Source organism: Ruditapes philippinarum, unplaced genomic scaffold (genome assembly GCF_026571515.1).
Source record: "Ruditapes philippinarum isolate M1 unplaced genomic scaffold, ASM2657151v2 ctg3130_1_1_1_1, whole genome shotgun sequence".
NCBI lineage: Eukaryota > Metazoa > Mollusca > Bivalvia > Venerida > Veneridae > Ruditapes > Ruditapes philippinarum.
Window position 1 is genome coordinate 10,861 of NW_026866252.1, and position 20,849 is coordinate 31,709.

The 20,849-nt window shown below is 31.7% G+C and overlaps 1 long non-coding RNA gene and 1 pseudogene across 1 annotated transcript; both read right to left on the bottom strand.

Moving 5' to 3' along the window:
- Window positions 1-717: 717 nt before the first annotated feature.
- On the bottom strand, window positions 718-1,792 carry LOC132731920 (uncharacterized). Its single transcript, XR_009625947.1, has 2 exons — window positions 1,658-1,792; window positions 718-823 (listed from the first exon to the last, which is right to left on the bottom strand). It is a non-coding gene; the product is annotated as an uncharacterized LOC132731920 (long non-coding RNA).
- Window positions 1,793-7,680: 5,888 nt separating this feature from the next.
- Window positions 7,681-16,492, bottom strand: LOC132731923 (glycine receptor subunit alpha-2-like; annotated as a pseudogene).
- Between the last annotated feature and the right edge of the window lie 4,357 nt (window positions 16,493-20,849).

A 20,849-nucleotide genomic window follows, 5' to 3' on the forward strand; every position in this document is an offset into this window, starting at 1 on the left:
ATAGGAGACCAGTTCCCTATGCATGTACAACACTAGTCTCAATTCCAAATCATCCTTTTATATAAAGATTTTTGTATATATAAAATCTTACTAATTTTAACCTTGCTGCGACATTTCATTATACATCCTGGACCACAATGGAAACAAGTGAATTCACACTTATTTTTTGTGTCATCCTGTGTATATGAAATATATGCCCTGTTACACATTTACATTTTACCAATAACATCGAGGTATTTGATATCTTTTATATAAAGTTTTTTAAAATTATTATTATTATTTTACTATGTTTAAGTTTGTCTTCCTATCACTCGTCTTAAGGTTTTGTTTTACAGTGATAATTAATTGCTTTTTAATTATGCTTTTTATTTGTTGTTGTTTTACTGATAACAAGACTTATGTGATCTTGTGTTGCTATTATTATTATTATTTAATGAGTAAATATATATTCTGTTCGATTTGTCATAAACAGTCTTTATTGTTATTCACATATGTTACTCTTTCATTTGATCAGATATATGATAATATAAATTTATTTCTTATCTAAAGCATTAATCTAGTGAAACATATGTTATTGTTGTTTTGAATTTCATAAGAAAGGTCAAAGTGACACAGTAAAATTATTTGTTCACCATTAGATTTACATCCACTACTGTTTGCATGAATTTCAAAATTAATTATAATTGAATTTAACAGGTAAATGGCAGTAAAAGAAGAGGAAGTGACATATTTATTTGCTACTTCAATTTACATTAATTTTAAATGACAAGAGCAATTGAAATACATGCATGTAGTACTCCAGTCTGCCATTTAAACACTTATTCTGGAATATAAAAAAGAAGCATATTAGTTAATATGATCACGTATTTGATTGATTTTATGAATGATAAATACTTAAAAATTATACGTGGTTGTTTATTTATAAAGATAGGAAAAGAAGCTCGCTCTGAACTGTTTTGTAAAAAACAAAGGAATCTGATGTCATGCCGTTTTCTTTTTACGCATTTTTGCCATTAACTTGAGAAAATGTGAAAACACAAAGAAGTAAGGCAAATCTACGACACATAAATGTGTCAAGCTTCTGCCTCTTATTTGTCCTATCTGTGCATTTTAGCATATTTTCTGTTTTGCATTTCAGCTTTTTCACATTTTTTACATCTAACTTTCCACAATTGTATATTGTCGTATTTTTGGCATTGTTGCAATTTTGCTTTTGCATTTTTGCTTCTTCTCGTCTTCGCGTTAAGCTTACACATGTGCAGATTCATTTACATATATGCCATATACATCATGTGTTATAACCATGTGTTATCATGTGCGCATGAGTTTGTACAGCCGAAACGCGAAAAGGCGACAATGCAATATCAAAAATGCTAAAATGTATAAATGCGATAAAGCGAGAATGTAACCATGCGAAAGAGTGAGAAAAAACAACGGCAAAGTCGAATCTTCGTCTTTGTTGCATTTCTGTTACGGAAAAACAAAGGCACAATATATGTAATGAAAAAAAACATAACACGTCCTATGTGTAGTAATTTTTCCTGATTTTATCGTCCCTTTTGCTTGTAACCTCTAGAATATGTTTTCGCATTTTTTAGCGCGAAAGCGAAAATACGATACGGCGTCCAGCAGCCATAGATAACTAAAACAAGTTTACCTTATTGTATACTGTAACAGCAACATATGTCTGGACAAAGAGTGTCGCAGGTATGACCATTATATACTCCAACTGTACCATCAAGCGCAGCGCACAGCGCCCGACTCATACACTTACATTTCAGTAAAGCATCTGAAAAGCAAACAGATTTGGGATTAATTTGTGATTTTCTAAACAACGCCACATGGTAAATAAAATTCTTTGAAAGTTTTTTTAAAAGACAATCCACTGAGATCAAAAGCCTAAAAACACTTTTTTTTCTTCATAGATCAACTGGTGAACTTGAAACAGAAAGATTTCCAACAGATAATTACGAAATATACACAGAAGTAAATTAAAAATCGTAGTTTGTGATATTCTTAAGAGAAAACCATTGCAGAGCTATTCAATATGGGTCATTGTTCACAATGAGAATAGCTTTTGTGGAAAAAGACAGAGTGAGGAATGGTCTCAAATCTTGCACACAAGATATTGGTCTAACCTATGTCAAACTGAACATTAATCCCGAAATATTATTTTCAGTGTCCATCGTATCAAAAAACCACAGTGGAGTTCCCTTAAACTAGAATGAATAATTGACATATTCAATGTCTCCTGTATCGACCATATATCCGTATTACGTATGGCAAAGTATATTTGAACTAGGTTATGACTTTTGGCATTTTATCGTTAACCAAAACGTTATACAATGGTCATAAAATGTGTGATTTGGCACTCTCGTGGAAATTCCTATTGAATCAGTATTGACAACATTTAGCCGTCTGGGCTCAATCATAAAATTTGTTGCAACCTGAATGGTTCCAGGCAAATCTCAAGTAACTTTCACCATTTTTGACAGCCAACAGTCTGCCGAGTTTGATAACAAAAGCGAAGTCGACGTTTGCCTAATCATGCAAATCAGAAGTCGTTTAAACTTATCAGAAGTTATGGCTTCAATCCATATTTTACATTTATTATCTAAAAAACTTGATCATATATTATATTATCATCTGAATGAATGCAAACTACAATTTAAACAAACCATAAATGTTTTTCTTTTAAATAGACAGTACGACCGTAATCTCACAGTAAATGCTTGGTTTGGTTTAACGTCTCACCAATACAGCAGCGGACATATTGCCGTATATATACATTTAGTTTATACAAATTTATTTTAGTTCGATTGTGTTGGAAGCTATAAGCGTATTAAAACACTCTTGAATCAGTTCCTGAAACCAACCAGTACTCAGCAATAATGTAAAGTTTCTTGCTCAAGCAAACAACGGCTTGCCCATGGCAAGGTTTGAACCTACGCTATCAGCAATCCTAAGATTACTAGTCCGACGCGTTAACCAGTCGGCCAAAACCGCAACTTTGAGACATTTGAGCTTAACTTGTGGGGTAAGCACATCCTATGTGCATTATATCAGGTACGAACGTACACCGAAGTAAAACCTACGACGATCAAAAGCTAGTTTCATAGCTTCCTCACATGAAACGATACAAAGCCCCTTGCGGGATTCAAACCCACAGTGAACAGCGGCAAGGGTTTGAAGTAATCGACCCTAACCATTCGGACTGTCTTTCACAGTTTTAATAAATAAGAAACTGTAATTTTCTACTCACAAGCGTCAGCACATTGGTACAGAGCGATTAACAAACAGATCCCAAGAATCAAGTTAGCAAATTTACATGCCATTTTTAATAATAACGCGTCCACAATATAACGTGTAAATCTTGAAATAAATGATGAAATAAGAAAATTGTTATTTAAATTATTTGCTCTATCGATTGTTAACAACAGCTTGTTGTGACATTAGGCTGTTGATGTGATGTTAGTATAAAATGTATTCAAGGGTATTTTTTTATTTTCAAGTATCATCAAAATATCAATGTTGCTATGGCAATTCAGGGCTGTAAACAGAAATCCTACATTCAGAAAAGTGAAGATTTCTAATATTCAAATTCTGAAGAAAGCGCAAACTGCTATGATGTTTTATAAGGGATACTATTAAAGCTAATGTGTTCTATCCACAAGAGATATAAAGCTGCCAGAATGATTTACTAAATAGTGACCACAACAATGATCACGTGGTTTTAATACAATGAAGACATTCGGTCCCGCAGAACGATGTACTACCAGATTAATCGGCAGTACAACAAGGTTTGACTTGAACCTCGTGCTTCCCCTTTTAGTTTACCGAACAGTGCAAGTCAAAATAAGTGAAATATTATCACATAGGCTCTCTAAATTATCAACAGAAGACCACGTCAATGGGCTTGTATATTTCCTCTTTTGTCCATTGTTTTCATAGATGTTACACATGTATCTATGCAATTTAAATGTACTCCTTCATTTCGTGTAGATGACAAAATTTTGTCATTCCATTCCATACACAAAATTTCGAGGAGATGTAATATACTTTGAAATAGTGAAGCACTTTCCGATTAACTAATTGTGGATGAAACATTTGTGAAAACTTAATTAGTGCAACGTCCTTCACATATTTGTCGATACATCAGAAAATAAAGACACATAATATTATTTGATTCATAAACTCTTGCATCAAATGGTGTTACTTCAAACCACCTTCATCGCTGTTGGTTCGAATCCCGCCAGGGTTTGGATTATTTCATGTAAAGAAAATATCCAGCTAGTTTATGAAAAGGCGCTGCTTCTACTCAGGTCAATGTTCGTGCCTGAAATAATGCACACAAGTGCACCTAAGGTTTAGTTAAGTGTGAACCTTTACAATGTTGGTGCGGTGTAAAGCCCACACCCCAACCCCCCTCCCCCCCCCCCCAAAAAAAGAAAATACAAAAAAACAACAAAAACAAACAAAATTTTGATTATACTAGTGGAGTTTTACTTTTTAGAATGAGGAGTATGACAGGATGACACCATTTCCTCTTTTTTGTTATACATGCATCTGAATGATCGTTTTATTTATCTACTTTCTTTGGTCAAAATTTACTTGCACCAACACAGTTAAAGTCATAAGTTGGTGGTTTTACGGCTAACTGGTGGTGGAAGACTTCAGTAGCCCCCTTTTGCATTATTTCATACACATGGTGTAAAACTGAAAGATGTATAGCTTCCTCATATAGAGAATCCTTAGTCCTTGGCTGGATTCGAACAAACAACGGTGACTTGCAGTTATTATCTTGAAGTCGTGACTCTTTTGATAAGCAAAAGGATAAAGATACCGGTGATTTTAAGATATTACTGGATGCTTTGGAAATAGTACTAGTGTCTCTAAAACGGATGAAGATTTACAACATGCTTTGAAGATTTTATTTTAAAATTGTGATTGATGAAAAGCTATCAATAAATGTTGGTTAGAAAAAAGTCACGGTGTTTTTAATACCTATATATAGTACAGAGTTTTGTGCCCTGTCCTGTTTTTGTTTGGGGTCCGACTGGGCTCCTTGCCGCTGGTTCTTGTTGTTGGGTCGTATGGGGGTTGCGTTCATTGAACGCCGCCTTTCCTTGTTTATCCTGTTTATCATATTTTAGTATTTTATTTAGGACACGTGGTATAATGTCATCAAGGACAAACTTTTAATAGCAATGTAATGCAAGATAAATGAATATGTATAACAGATTACAAATCTTTTAAATAAGTATTTCTTGAACTTTTCGATAAGTTGGCATTACCAATTTCAAGTTATTTTTCATAACTTTTAGGTTGCACTTATTCATTGTTCCTCTTGTACAGACTCAATCAAACCGAGTCCGCAATTTTCATGTAATTTTGTTTTGACCAAAGCTTCCAGATTTCTTTTACAAAGTCGTAAAGTAAGAATGAATTTGCATTTGCGTAAAGGCTTATTTGGTTTTAAATACGACATAATGATTTTTTTTTAAATTGGAAACATTTTATTTTATCAAATTTGAATTTTATAGACTATTAATAAATCGTCTTTATCAATTTTGTTGTCGGTTTATATTATGTATTATTTAAATGGTCAGCCCGTCTGTGCTTTGCTTTATATCCTTTTGTATCCTGCTGAGCTCCTTCTCTGTGGTCATGTGTTACTGGATATTGTGGGGGTTGCGTTCATTGAACGCCGCCCTTTCTTGTTGATATTGTTTTTTCATATTTGCAAATGAAATTTGATAGTCAGTTTTGTTTAGAACTAGTACCGCCTCCGTGGTCGAGGGGTTAGAGTCAATGACTTCTAATCAAATTACCTCTCTGGCGTGGGTTCGATCCCAATGAAAAATGAAATAAACAAACAAACAAAAATTGTTTAGAACTAAAGATGATTATTATCCAGGCCAGGTTTCAACGATTTATAATCTTCGCAATCTTTCCTCACCGTCATGAATTTTAGGTACATGAAACGGGATCTAAATAATCTAATTAGTTTTTACTCAAGAGAACCTGTCTACTACTCTTTCAATGATTTTCGTTTTCATATAAAGTTAAGAGTGACATTGTGCTTATTCTGTCATTATCAAGCTGAATTGACAATACATGCATGTTGTTATAATAGTAATTGACCATCAGCTGGTATTGTAAATGTTTAGGATAAAATATAAATCTGACTAGAATATAATAAAACTGCCTGAACACTTTCTCTCATTTCTGCCTCAACTGTCCTTAATTCCTTCTTAAATTCTTCATGTTCGCCGATTTTTTTAGATTTCTTTTTTCTGATGAACTGTCATTTGTTTCAAATCTCTATTTTTTCCTGACTGAATAACCTCTTTAAGTATGTCTTAATAAGAACGCTTCAAAGCTTTATGTTTCGCCGCCCGATCCAACAATTCTTCTAAACGTGATTCATTCAAACTGTTCCACTTTCACATCAGCTCGTTGTTGACATGAATATATTTTTCTCATCACGTTTTTTCTTGACTTTACTATTCCATAGTCGCTGTCAACTTTAAATAGCATTTCTGCAACTGTCACTCCCGGTCCGTCCGAATCGCCTTACTTTGTCGCTTGCACTTCCTTTGAGAGCTCTTCCAATACAATACCTAACATGAGTTGTTTATTTGGCAAAAACTTTATATGTCAACAGCAATTCTACTTCATTATTGAAGGTGACCAAAGTTACTTTCACTTTTTATGATGTTAGCGTTTCAGGTAAATTCCGATAGGTATTTATAGAAAATTCCGTCAACCATGAGACTTGTTCATCGCTCATGCGAAGAAAGTATTTTAATTGAACGGAATGTTAACTTACTTTAATCTTTATATATATTGTTGGAAGTGCATAAAATCATTTTGAATATTGCTGATATCTTTTTATAACGTATAGAATAATTATGTCTGTTTATGAATGTCCTCCCATCGCCCAGCAATAGAGGATCAAAGATGAAAGAACTTCTTAATGTTCCAATATAGGAAATGCTTTGGGTTCCGTGTTACCATTAGAAGATGGTTAGTTTCGGAACATTTAATGATAAAGATTGAATAACGCTTATGCCGGTTAGATTGATCTTGAGAGAAGTTGCATTCTAATGGCAAATCGAGTCTGGAAATGTATCGTTTTTGTTGTTTTCGTTGATTCCGAAAGAAATACCATTTTCCAGATTTTTTATATACATGTATTTTGTTATTATATGTCCTAGGTATCAGGAACTCCAAACAAAATCTGTGAATAAATATAGCCAGACGTTTGTAAGCAGGTTTAAATGCGTTCTATTGATTTCAAGTGAACTTATTTATGACCAATATGTTTTTGTACTGTACTACTATATTGAATTTTCCAAAGAAGACGTTTTGAATTTCAATAGCTTTGATTTTATAAAATAATAATCATAACTGTATGGTATATGTAATACATTTATTCATGTTTTATGGTATACAATTATCTGTATGCATGCTGACAATGTCTTTCCCGCTATTGCAAGTATCAACGATACATTTCAAAGATTTTTATACTACTTTAAAAAAGCAATTTTATACTTTGAAACGATTACTTTTGACGACAAATTTCCTTGTTACAAATATTCCATTTTTATGAAATGCATTCATTGATTGCACACTCTTTTCATTCAATAATATTACCAGATTCAATATCAGATCAATATTACTACCACAGTTTCATACAAAACATTCACTTGGTGCGTGAAATGATAAGACTTTCAGTCAACGTTTATCCCTGCGTAATTGTAAGAGGCAATAAAATGACTAAGAATGACTGACATCAGTCTATGTATATTTTAGGTCCAGCAAGGGAGGTGGATTTTACCCCTAGTGTTGCTTGAAGTTTTAACACCTTAAGATATCCAATATCATCTTCATTATTTCAACGCCATATTACGTAAAGTGTATTTGTGCGCCGTAAAAACAAACAAAAATCGATAATTATGTCAAAGACAAAAGATCAATTCCTGGCATATACATGATTTATGATTTTCATGTGCCCATGAATGTGATTCATATATCAATGTTTTCTTTAACTGGCACCCGTCACATTTTAACAAAGCCTTCAATGATATATTTTTTCTTTAAAGAAGTGTTTAGGTTGCGTTTATTTTACGCCGCCTTTTCTTATTGATCTTGTTTATCATATTTTACATTTACCATACTCATAGTAACATACATATAACAATAAATCACAGCCCGTCATTTTGGTTAGAAATATTTGCCTTTTTTATTTTATGTCATTGAGATTATGCTACACAAACACTTGACTCTAAGTTCAAGCAAGACCACAGACAAGAAAGAAAGTTGTTGCAAATATTATGAATGTACTAGGAAAAATGTATTTCGACACTTTGTCAACTTTCAAAGCCTTCTGTCTTGGATCAACATATGGCGTGTCGAAATTTTCCTGAAATGAACAAGACATGTGTGTACTGTGACAAATTACAAATGTTTCTTTTAACATGTACCTATCACTTATTCACAATTAAAAGATTAAATATCTATCATTCATTACCATTCATTGCCATTAATAGTTTGCGTTGGAAGAAAACAATAATTACATTAAGTATATGAATTCACACAAATAGTGATACAACATATAATTTGTGATTTTTCTTACTCGGTATTTTTCAAAAATGATTATTGATTAACTAACTTTTTTATCTGGTTTCATCTTTTTCTCAACTTTCTTCCGCAACAAAACATTGACACAGGCAAACTCCAGAAGCGCAGCAAAAACAAATAGTAAGCACACAAACATCCATACATCAATAGCTTTAACATAGGAAACTGGTGGCAGGGATTGATGCACTCCGGCACTTTGTGTCGTCATAGTTAGAACGCAGGTGACACCAAGGGAGACACGTGCTGGTACTGCTTCTGGATCTACCCAGAATGATACCCAGGACAAAACAACCAAGAATATACTTGGTATTATCACTTGTAAAATATAGTACCCGATTTTCCTTGACAGATGTAGCTCCACTTTAAGCGTTGAAAATATACCTGCTGTAAAAGTCAAAGCAATCATTCAACATTAGATGGAAACAGGTATAAATTAGGTACATCTTGTCTTTTTAATATGACAACAATTTACTTTATTAGAATTACCTTTTTCTTGAAAATATGTTTTCATCTAATTGTTTCATTTCTATATAAACTAACAAATCAGAAATCGTTTGTTACAACATTTTTGTCTTGATTTAGGTCTAGCAGTTTGTTTTTGATTACAAGAAGGCTGTCACATCTAGTTTGTTAGTGATAGTATTAAGGTTTGGTGTAAGTTTATTTATTTATTGCATATAATAGCTGACTATGTATTTTCCATACATAAAAGAAATATCATAGAAACAAGTAACTTGTGACCTTTTATAATTTAAACTACCTTAATTTTGTTGACAAACTTCTTTGTACTAATTTCAATATTTGAGAAGCAAATAGAGAATTTATCAAAATAGTCCGATTGGTAAACCGCTCCTTTTTTGTTATCTTGTTTCATTACTAATTTCGTAAAAACAATTGCTCACTTACTTTCCTGGTATTCTATATCATAATTAAAAGTTTCTGTTTCATCGTTCAGCAGAGAATATTGTGGCATTTCGAGGTCACTTATACTTATCGGATTAGCATCGTGCCATTTTAGATGAATATTATCAGTTGTGTAGCAAACTGTTGAGAATAAAAAATTATTATTTTAATAACATGTTTTGTAAAAGATTCATTTTATTCTTTGAACTTCAAACTGTTTAAGGCTAAGCTAACTAAAGTCAGATTATTATGCTAACTGGACTTGTTATATGCCTGCAAGTACTACTATATAATTATTGTACAATACTAAAATTAACTGACACATTTTGAGAATTACAAAATGTGTCTTTCATATTGTCTAAACATTCGTCACTTAATTCCTTTTCTAAATTCAATTAAAATATATTCTTAAGCTATATATTTTTATTGTAAAATTGCGTAGCTGAACTATTTTTACATGTTGTTATGTATAGATGAGACTGCAATAAAGATTATTTCATATTGATAACATTGTAACTTTATTTATTGGCCTATGGCCTTGATCAGCCAAATTGACAATTACATGATTTTCGATTTTACTGTGTTAAAAATGTAAATTATTGAAATATTTAAAACTTGTTCTTACAACTTTGTATGAGTATAGGACATATCTGTGCATCAAATGGATAATACTGCAAACCCATCGTACAGCTCATTGTTAGGGATAACCTGAAAGATCAAATGACAAAATTAAAACCTATTTCAGTTTTGATCAACAAAATATTTCCTTGAAACATATGGAACTTGAAACATTTCGTAATATGGGATTTGTTTTTGGATTTTTTTTTGTATTTATGATTTACTTTGATCTTAAAATTAGGTATGTTGCTTATTTTGTTGATATCGAAAGATATTAGAAATTTCCAATGGTATAATGCAAGGTGTAGCTGCACCTACTTTCAATCTGACTAAACTCTTTACTATTTGAAGCTTTAAAATTTAAATCTTGACTTCTTCTAATTCAACAGAAGGCATATGAATTACACAAATAAAACGACTTTAGTGTCATCTACATTAGTAAATACTTTATCATATTATCAAAACATAACATAAATGTTACTGTTTTTTTATACACGATGGCATTTCGCTTGGATTTTTTTAATTTATTGTTATGCTATACTTTTCATGATTTGAAATGACTTTACAAATTTTATCTGCAATTACAAAACGTACATTTTTTACTTATTTTTGTAGTAAAGGGTAACGAATGTTTGATTTATATCAATACTATGTATTTGTTTTACTTTTTTACGAGGGAAAGATATAGCTGAGATTTTAAATTTAGACATCAAAGGAAACCACCTGATACTGTAAACAACTGTTCCATCACTAAATATATGCATGAGTTGGTTTGTCGTAGTAACCTCGTGAACGAAGGCTCTTTTCTCGTTCTCAAAATAAATATTTGGCTGCCACACTTTGTCAATCTGTCGTGTGTCAAGTTCAATCTTATTGGTAGATCTGGTGATATCAGAATAGTCTAGTCTACCCATCTCTCCACCACATACGTAGGAACACATCGATGGAATAGTCCTGTTAATAGATAAATCAATTTTAAACACGTTGTTGCAAAGTCAATATATTGTACTAGTATTTCTAATAATCTCTTTATCGTTGTAGAATTGAACAGAGAAGTTGAAAGAATTTAAAATCTGACACATAGTGAAATGATAATTTATTGATCAACTACAATGAAATATTAAATTTACAAAAACAACGTTTTGTTTTCAATTATTTACATCATTCTCATGAAACTTTATATTCCTAACATGTTGTGTAAAATGCTTTGTTGCAGCTTAATAGATTTGAAGAATTTCTTCTTGGTGTTTTTTGTCAATATTTTTTTTCCGGTCCTTTTGTCATCAATGAGCATAATATTATTTATCATAGCCAATTTTAATATTTTGTAAAAGAAAAGAACATAAAAGAACAACAAAGAATATTCTTATCAAATCTATTACAAAAAATATACGTATATTTTCTACAGATTATGTCTAAAATGTGAAGTGTAAAGGGAGACACAGGCAAATTTTTCAATTCTTCGTTTTGAATTTTTCATTCATTATTTTGTAAATGTCCTCAAAATGAATACACTAGGCAGTCACAGGAAAAAAACTTTTCTCCTTGTAAAGAATAAAATGGTAGTTTCCTAACGTGACCCACGTGGTTCAGGTTAGAGCGTTAAGATTTCACAATGGCTGTCACAGTAAACTCTGGAAACATTAAAGAACATGCCAAATGAATGACTTAGACTTGCTTTGATCATACAATATCCACAATATCTGTTATTGTAACTTTCAGGGTTTGTTCAAGTCACATGACTTGTTTTAAAACTACTCATTGATTCTGTCGGCGTCAAAATTTCGTTCAATATATAAAGATGTATTTACGCTTAAACCCCAAAATATATAGAATTGATACAGAAATTCATGCTGGTGACTTAAAAAATGTCATTTTAACATGATTTGAGTACATACGCTCGTAAGATCATTTTAATATTTTGTCATTAATTTGCCTGAGTATCCCTAGGCATAATAAAATGTACGTAAAGAGCTATTATTGTGTAAAAATCATTTGCATAAATTGGCTACTAATTTGATTACAGTAATTGTAATAATTAATACTATTGTACGCGTAACTTTAGATGTACGTATATGTAAATGTGTTCTGTCTATTAATGTGGTATGTAAGGGACTTTTGTCATGCAAGATCGTAAAAAAAATACCAACCATTGTTATCTCGTTGATAGAGTGCATATTATGAATCATAATCTGAATAGTTACATTGGTTGGAAAGTCTGAAAATAAAAATTAGAAGAAATTTAGTACTATTATAGGTCAAACAGAAAACAAAATCCAATGGTACATCCAGAAAATACACAGAATTAAATCTTAACTCATTGAACTACGTGCACTTAAAAAACTAGCTTCCATTGTTAGAATCTTTTAACCTTCGTCAATATCTTAAAGTGACATAATACCCAGTTTTTTTGTTATCAAGTTGAGCTAAATTAGTTAAAAGTATAAAAAGATCGACTGTTATAATTGTCATTGATCATTGAACACACATTTTAATAAAAGAATAGTTAGGATAAATTATTTAAATTGGCTTAAATATAAAAAGACTGTCTATCCCACTCTTTTTATCAATTAAACGTCTCTGGTTCATTCTAAAGGATATGTTTATATTTTTTATGAGTCACGTGGGTTATTAATCACTTTTCCGAAGTAGAATACAAAAGTAAATGACATTATGGTGAATAAAGTGAGTCTGGTCAGTCTGGTCAGACTGGTCAGTCTGGTCAGACTATAAGTCGATTAACCTTAGATACCAGTACATTTAGGGTTAACTGCTTTGGACATTTCTCTTATTGTAAGTGCATGCGTGAATTAATTGTATCACCATTTAACTTCAATAGAAATGCTGGAAGTGAATTATGGGAAACTGCAATAATAAAGCCACTGATCTGATAAGAGTATTACAAAGTTCTCCCTAAGGTTTTAAATTGATGACTTGTTATTAAGTGTCTCTTTGAGCCAAATATTTCGTAATTCAAACAGAAAACATCAAAATATAGTATCAATAACATGCAATTAATTATTTTGTTTGATGTTCAGCAAAACTCCCAGCATTTGTAAGTCAGCATGGCTGGTCAGGCGCAATCATGGTAAACTTCAAATCATTATAAAGATGTCTTGTTCTCCAGTTAAAGGGGTCATATACACATTTGTAAAAGTAACAGTTAAATTACATACAGTGATATTTCGGAATTACAACGTCGGTTTGACGTTATATGAAGGTCGCCACTGTCGCGACCAATTTTCAACGTTGATCCAACGTTGTGACAACGTCGGGTGTTTCTATAGCATACCCTAGTACAGAATTGAGTATTTACCCTCGTCCAGCTCTGGGACAGTATACGGATCATATCTACTCTCATTTAACAGGTACGCTGTTAAAGCTCGTCTGAAAATAAATAAATATATCTTTATAGCTTTAATGCATTGCATGCTGGGACAGTTATTGTCTGCTTAAAGATAATTGTCTGGTCAAAACTTATGTTTTACCTTTATTTCTTCTGCAAAAGAAATTGTATATTTGTCTGACTGCTCACCAAATTATTAAGGGTCTTGCCTGGTACGAATTATGATAGAGTTGCAAGAGACTCTATCATAATCGTTTTCACTATGATAGTGTTTGCCCGGTGATATAAGAGGGGAAGTTGATTTGTTTTAATTCCAACTGATTAACAAATTTCTACAATAGAAGTTGTTCTCGTTTACATTATCTAAATTATACTTATTACATTATTAATTCTGTCTAATCTTCAAAAAACATTGTAATAAATGTTTAACATTTGGAAATATAATTAGTATATAGATGCAGTTAAATGTCAAAATAGATAAGTTCTCTAAAATGTCGTATAATGACATATCAAACTAAAGTATGTTACATAATTCATTAGCAATTAGTTTTTACAGATATAATTTAGCAAACGAATGCCAAACCTGACAAAAGTGCATTACCCATGACAACTGCGCTTCCGTTAAACGGTACCTAGTATAAAGAAATTAGTTTTTATATACTCAAATTTGCTGGATTTTTTTAACTAGATCTTGCTACTTTTATTTATCATTTCTTGAGTCCACTTCATACACTTCATAGAGACAATATTTACTGGTGCCATGTAAAGAACATGGTTAAAATTTTATTCCAGGAATCTTATAATAAGCCGCTTTAAAGCCGAAAAAAATGTAGCTTAGCTGAACTTCAAATTGAAGGCTACACAAAAAAAAATGTATTTTTTCTTCCATTTTTTCAAAAATGTATGTCGGCGTTAAACGATCTATTTTACTTCAGCATAAAGGAAAAATAATGACCGTCTAATAATTTAGAATTCAAGATAACTTGTTAGTCTGTGACCTTATGGTAACCTCTTCGGTTGCCAACAGTAGCGAATTCAATTTCAGAAAAGGGCTTTGATGGTCAACTTTGACGTTCTGTGTTAGGTACAAATTGGCCGAAATATTTAAAATAACGGAATCATTTCTGAAACGTGGTCAACTTTTTATATGTCACGCTCTTCGAGAGTTCGCAAAGTGCTGCGTTTTAATTTATTATACGTTATTTCTAATTGGCATTGTATTTCCTTTCTAAAACAAATGCAGAGATTGTGTTAATTCAAGCTCAAATTGTACTACTTACAATAACAATTACATATTTTACGCAATATGAATATTATATTGATTGTCATTATTGTATGCAATAAAAACTGGACAATGTACGTATAATTATCTTTATAAACTAACTGTATAATATCAAATGAAAATCTAATCAATTTGACCTACTGATAACCTTGCCGATAATAGAAAAAAAACTACCAATATGGAAATACGTACATGTCTGACACCAATCAGATTCCAGAATTTGTTCGACCTCATTTGACAAGATTTTTACAATGTAAGTTTTTAATCTGCAATCTACATTTCTTTAATTTGTACTTCTTATGTTTATCGAGAAACAATCTGAATTCATTTGATAAAACAAACTTTAGACTCGAGTAAACATCTCGTTTTGCAGTTATATAACTGAAACTGAGTGAGGAGTCGAGAAAGTTAAAAAATGTACACAAATAATTACTAAATTTACTCATTTATTAAACATTAATGACGCAGTTTTTCTGAATCAAATAGTTATGATATGATCTACTTCTATGTAATCTGAAATATGCTGTGTACTTTTCCAAATTGTACAGACCAATATCTGTGATACCTCCACTATTTATATTGACAGATAAGATTTTCATTAAATATTGTAAAGTTTATTAATAAATAATTGTTATTCCAGGAGTATCTGAGGTCGTTCTTCACCAATGAACCTGGAAAATCGCTTTATGACCTATACTGCGCTAGATCGACGTTCAACGAAACCAAAAAAAAAAAAAGAAGACATATTAAAATATCTATGTTGTATAAGTTGTATTATGCATGTTAAATGATCAATTTTGTATTTGTATTAAGTATATGTTGTATGAAGCATGTTGTATTATTTATGTTGTATGAAATATATTGAATTAATCATTTTGTAATAAGTACGTTGAATTAACTCTGTTGTATCATTTATGTTATATTATACGAGTATATGTTGAATTGTATTTGTATAAGTATGTTTAATTATGTTGTTTTATGAATTCCAGTCCCGTCAGGGACTTTAGAGTCTTTCATCTCTCCAGCTTGTTGGTGGTATAGTACCCGAAGTGCAAGGAATTGCACCTGAGGTCTTCCTCCACCAGTAAAGCTAGAACGTCGTCATACGGCCTCTAATGTGTTGGTGCGACATAGATTCCATCCAAAAATATATGTTTTATTATGTTTCATATATAATGTGTGTTGTACAAAATCTTAATATTCAATATCACCAAATGTAAGACTCTGATATCCCTCATGGTATTTAATATGATTACTTAGTTTATCAGAAATATATAAAGTATTGTATAATTACATTTATAATTTTTCAATCTTTAAAATTACATGTATATATGTTAAATTATATATGTTAAATTATATAGATATAACACTTATCAACATAATTCATACATAAACCTATGATATTTATAATGTATCACTAAGATATAATCGGATAAAATATAAAAAAAAACTGTAATGTTATTTTAAGGAAACTTTTAATGAAACTTTTACCTTGTGCTTTCAATAGCCAATATTTCCAAAGGTGTTTGATATCCGAATACGAAAATAAATACAAATATAGAACAGACAGTCATCTTTTTCTGGTATTAGAAAAATATCGCAAAGTTTTTCATTTTATCTGAAGCAGCAACAGTTTAACGTATGTTTATAATCGAATCAATAGCAATGTCACAGAATAATAAATACAAAATGCCTAGTAATAAATATTTCATGCGTCACTCCTGGATAGAAACATTGTATACTCGTTTAACATACAGCTAGTGCAGTACAATAAAGTCGAGGGACGCTTCACAAGTTCTAAAATGCGTTTTTAAATGTAATATATGTCAACCACGGTATATTCACACAACAGGATTTTGTATTCTTTTAGATTGATGTTTTTATCTCTTTGGGATTTCTTTTCACTTGACAAGGTTGCATGCCAATGCATTTTTTTGTTTTGGTTGGTTGGGTTTACGTCGCATCAACACAGTAGAAATCATATAGCTTCATTCCTGCTTTACGGGTGGATATAAACCTCAGCCGCACCGCCGTGTATTATTTCAGTCCCGAACGGGCACCTAAGAAGACCGATTGACAATCCGTAAATTTAAAATTGGGTTTGTATGGTGGCTGTTTCCTGCCATTTACCTTTTTTCCTCTTGTCGCAGCTGAGGGGGCGACAAGAAGAAAGAGCGACTGAAAGAGAAATAGAAATATACATATGATTATATTTATCGCTATTTATTTATTCTTTTATATTATTAATTTTATTTTTGTTGTTATTGCACGTTAATGACATAATAGAATCCACGTTTTCCTTCCGAGATTCAAACCTTCACCGCCAGGCGCAAGTGGTTCACTCGGCTACGGACGCTCTGCAATTCAATACGTTGAAGGTGACAATGTTATGAAGAGAATTGCTGAGGAAAGTCCAACTAAATGGCACTATTTGGATTGACGAGGTTGTTAAATGACTCTGTAACTTGCTCATCTGTGATCGATCGAATACTAAAATTATAATAAGTTGGAAACGAAACACAACAAAAAACGTAGATAATTCGACCAGAAAGCTTGAACTGATATTATAATAAAATACACAAAATATATCTAGGTCGTTCGATAACCTGTCGATTTGAAACACAATGTACATATATGAGCAGGCTGTTTTCCACTTTGTCACTTGACAAAAATTCTTTTATCATCTGATTGAAAAACATAACCGTAGTGTTGCTTTCAATGTCACTCTAAATTTATTTCGTTACAACTTGTTTTTTGTAACAGCCCCGAAATTGACGGTTCTCTCGATAAATATGTATTTTTATGTGGCACCACTGGCATTTTCTACATTTTATGTTCAAACAGTGTGTCGTATTTTGTAAATCTATGTGTGTGAGCTTATATAAGTGAATCATCAGCGGAAATAATAACATAATTGACTTCAGTTATTTATTTGCAGGATGGACTAAATGCCACTAAACATGTACTGAAACGGGTTCTTTCTAGAAATTTATATACCAGAGACAGTAGAAAAGTTCATTTTGGTTGAACCCTGGGTAATTATTGTTATGTTAGCAGACGACAATGAGACGCACAGGGGATAATAGACGCTTATTGTATTGTAACAGAATGGCCTAATTATTTATTCAATGAATAACACAAGAACTCTTCCATGTCATTGGAAAAGTACAATAAAAACATACAAACATATTACTATTGTGGTTTTTGAATCATTATTAATGCATGCCACGTTCGCCGTTCCGATTATCGGAAGCAACTAGGCCAAAACTTTACGACATATCATTTTCAGGCAATGTCACTCGATTGAAATGTCATAGCTGTACATTTGTAATTGTGCACAAATATACAACTTTTTGACTGGTCTTATACTTTTTGACTGATAATTCATCTATCGCTATATCACTATACTGCATTCTTTCTTTATAACCACTCCTGTAATTGGTTATCATCTAAACAGATTTCTTTGCACCACATATGTATCGAATAAAATCCGCTTGTGTCTCATCCACATATACGGGTATTGCTAAAAAAGCATAAAGTTGTTGGAAAATCGAAGTGACTTGATAAACATAAATTATGTGCATGTGATAGCGGAAGAAAACCTTTTTAGGACAAATCGAGGACTTGATGTCATGCATATGGTTTCGCGCCAAACCGAATTAGCTAGGTACGAGAGAGAAATGGAAATACATTTCTTGAACTAGTCTATCGCTTGATTATTATATATATATATTTAACCTTAAAACGTACGTAAAGTTTAAAAAAACAAAACAATTTCGCATTTTAGAATACCCAAAAAATATCACCCATGCACTGTGTTTCGTTCTTGAAGTTTTAAAGGGGCCAAATATATCCAATTTAAAAAAAAAAAAAAAAAAGAATTTTTAAAACGGCCCAAATTAAAAAAATTTTTCAGGGTCGGGGTTTTATTGAGCATGCCAGTAAATACTAGAAATTGCAAGCTACCCGTTTACATCACTAGCACCGGCCCTTTAGTAGAATTCAAAAATTTTAAACTGGGAATAGGGAATTTTAAAATTTAAAAAACATGGCAGATTTTTATCCATACGGGGATTATCATTTCCCAAACCTTTAATAAACACTTTTGAGTTTATTCCATCAAAAGGGGGTTTTGGTTTCCCCAAAAATTTAAAAAAAAGCGTTAACAAAATAAATCATGGGAAATTTTGAAAATGGGTCAGTGGGTTTTGAAAATTGCATTCACAGATAAAACGGCACAAACCAAAATGAAAGCCGGAACATTCCCCCAAAAGGGAATCATACAGTATTCAAGTAAAGAAACACTGGGGTCACCCAAAGAAAAAAACCAAAAAAAGAAAGAAAATAATTAAAAATACCCAAACCACAACTTTTTTCTTTTTACAAATCGTGTTTTTAACGATCTTCAAAAGGGCGGAAAATGAAACATCTCGACTGATGTACGTTCAAAAAAACATAAAAAACTAAAAAACATGTTCCCGGGCATTGCCAAAAATCACACGATTTAAAAAACTGGGAATGTTTAATTCAAACTTTCCCTGAAAATCGAAATAATTTAAAGAAAATTTTCTCTTTTTTTAAAGGGAAAGGGATTTTGGGTTTTGAATTTTATTTAAAAAATACCAAAATACCATTCGTTCAGCAACTGTTTTGGAAGAATACATACATGTATATCGCCTATAGATGTAGAAGAATTTTTCATGATGATTTTTCTATAAACAATTTCCCGCTCATGACTTTTTTCATATACATGTGTATAGTATTTAATTACAGCTCCTGAAAATTTAATAAAAAAATGTTAAAAATGAATAATGCATGTGAAATTGTTGTTGTTTTTTTTTTCTGAAATTAACCAAATCTAAGAACATCAACCTCAGTTTACATTATAACCTTTTTCTGTTTTAATACGTTATATTTTTGTTGTGTTTTTTTTTCCGCAAAATACTAAGTGCTATCGATATATTCAGATTTCCCAGCGGTGCTTTGTGATATAACTCGTTTAGCATTTTAAAGTTGATATGGCAGAAATTGCTAATATACACTGCAATTAAGTACATACAAGTATACAGTAATAAATAGACAATCCTGTCGAATTAATTAACCGAATATTAGTATATCCCGTTCACATAGGTTTCACGTAGCCATTGTGCAAAAAAGCAAAAGCAAAAAACAACAACAACAACAAACGGAAGAAGACCTCAGTTGCCAGTTTATTTTAGATATGAGCTCGCTAATGATTAGAAGCACCGTCCTTCCGTAAGCTATCTGGATAGCTTTCTTACATTTTAGAATCCAAAATATCTTCAAAGATCCGAATCCGCAGCGGGGATGGGTTTTAAGTCGGCAACCTAGACCACTAGGTCACTAAGTGACAAATAGGAAACACATTGAAAAACACCTACTCTTCAGTATATTAGGGCTGTCTGATATAGATGGACGCCTTATATTATCTTGAAATGTACAATCAGCATATTTTTCCAGACGTTCAACTTTAAACGTCATTGACAGCTTTTCATTTAATTTAATTGCCATCCTTTGTAGTCTTTCTATAAAAAGCTAAAGGTTGTTTACTACATATTTTTACGTTCGTTATTTCCTGAACAATCTGAACAATTTATAAACCTAACAGAATTCAAGTAAAAAATTAATCTGAGTAACAATGAGTAATTAAAGCAAAGGGAAGTAACTTTCTGTAGAAGTCACGTTTCACTTTGTGACAGGTTATGTCTCTTTGTAATAACACTTGCATGTATTTGACAATAGACCATCTCGGTGTAATGTATTTTGTTTCAAATTGATTATGATCAGCAATTCACAACTCAAACGCGAAAAATACAATGAAGCATTATGGTGATCATGTGTGAAATCAACAAAAACAACAAAAGCTAAATTAGTTTTCTTTTTTAAAAAAAGCTAAAACTGAATCATTTAAGAATAAGGATAAACGAGAAGGGAATATTCTCAAAGATCGCAACCATTTTACTATATAAAGTCATACACACTGACTGGTCGCTTTTCGTGAACAAAAATTACGCACCAGGCATCATTGGAAAA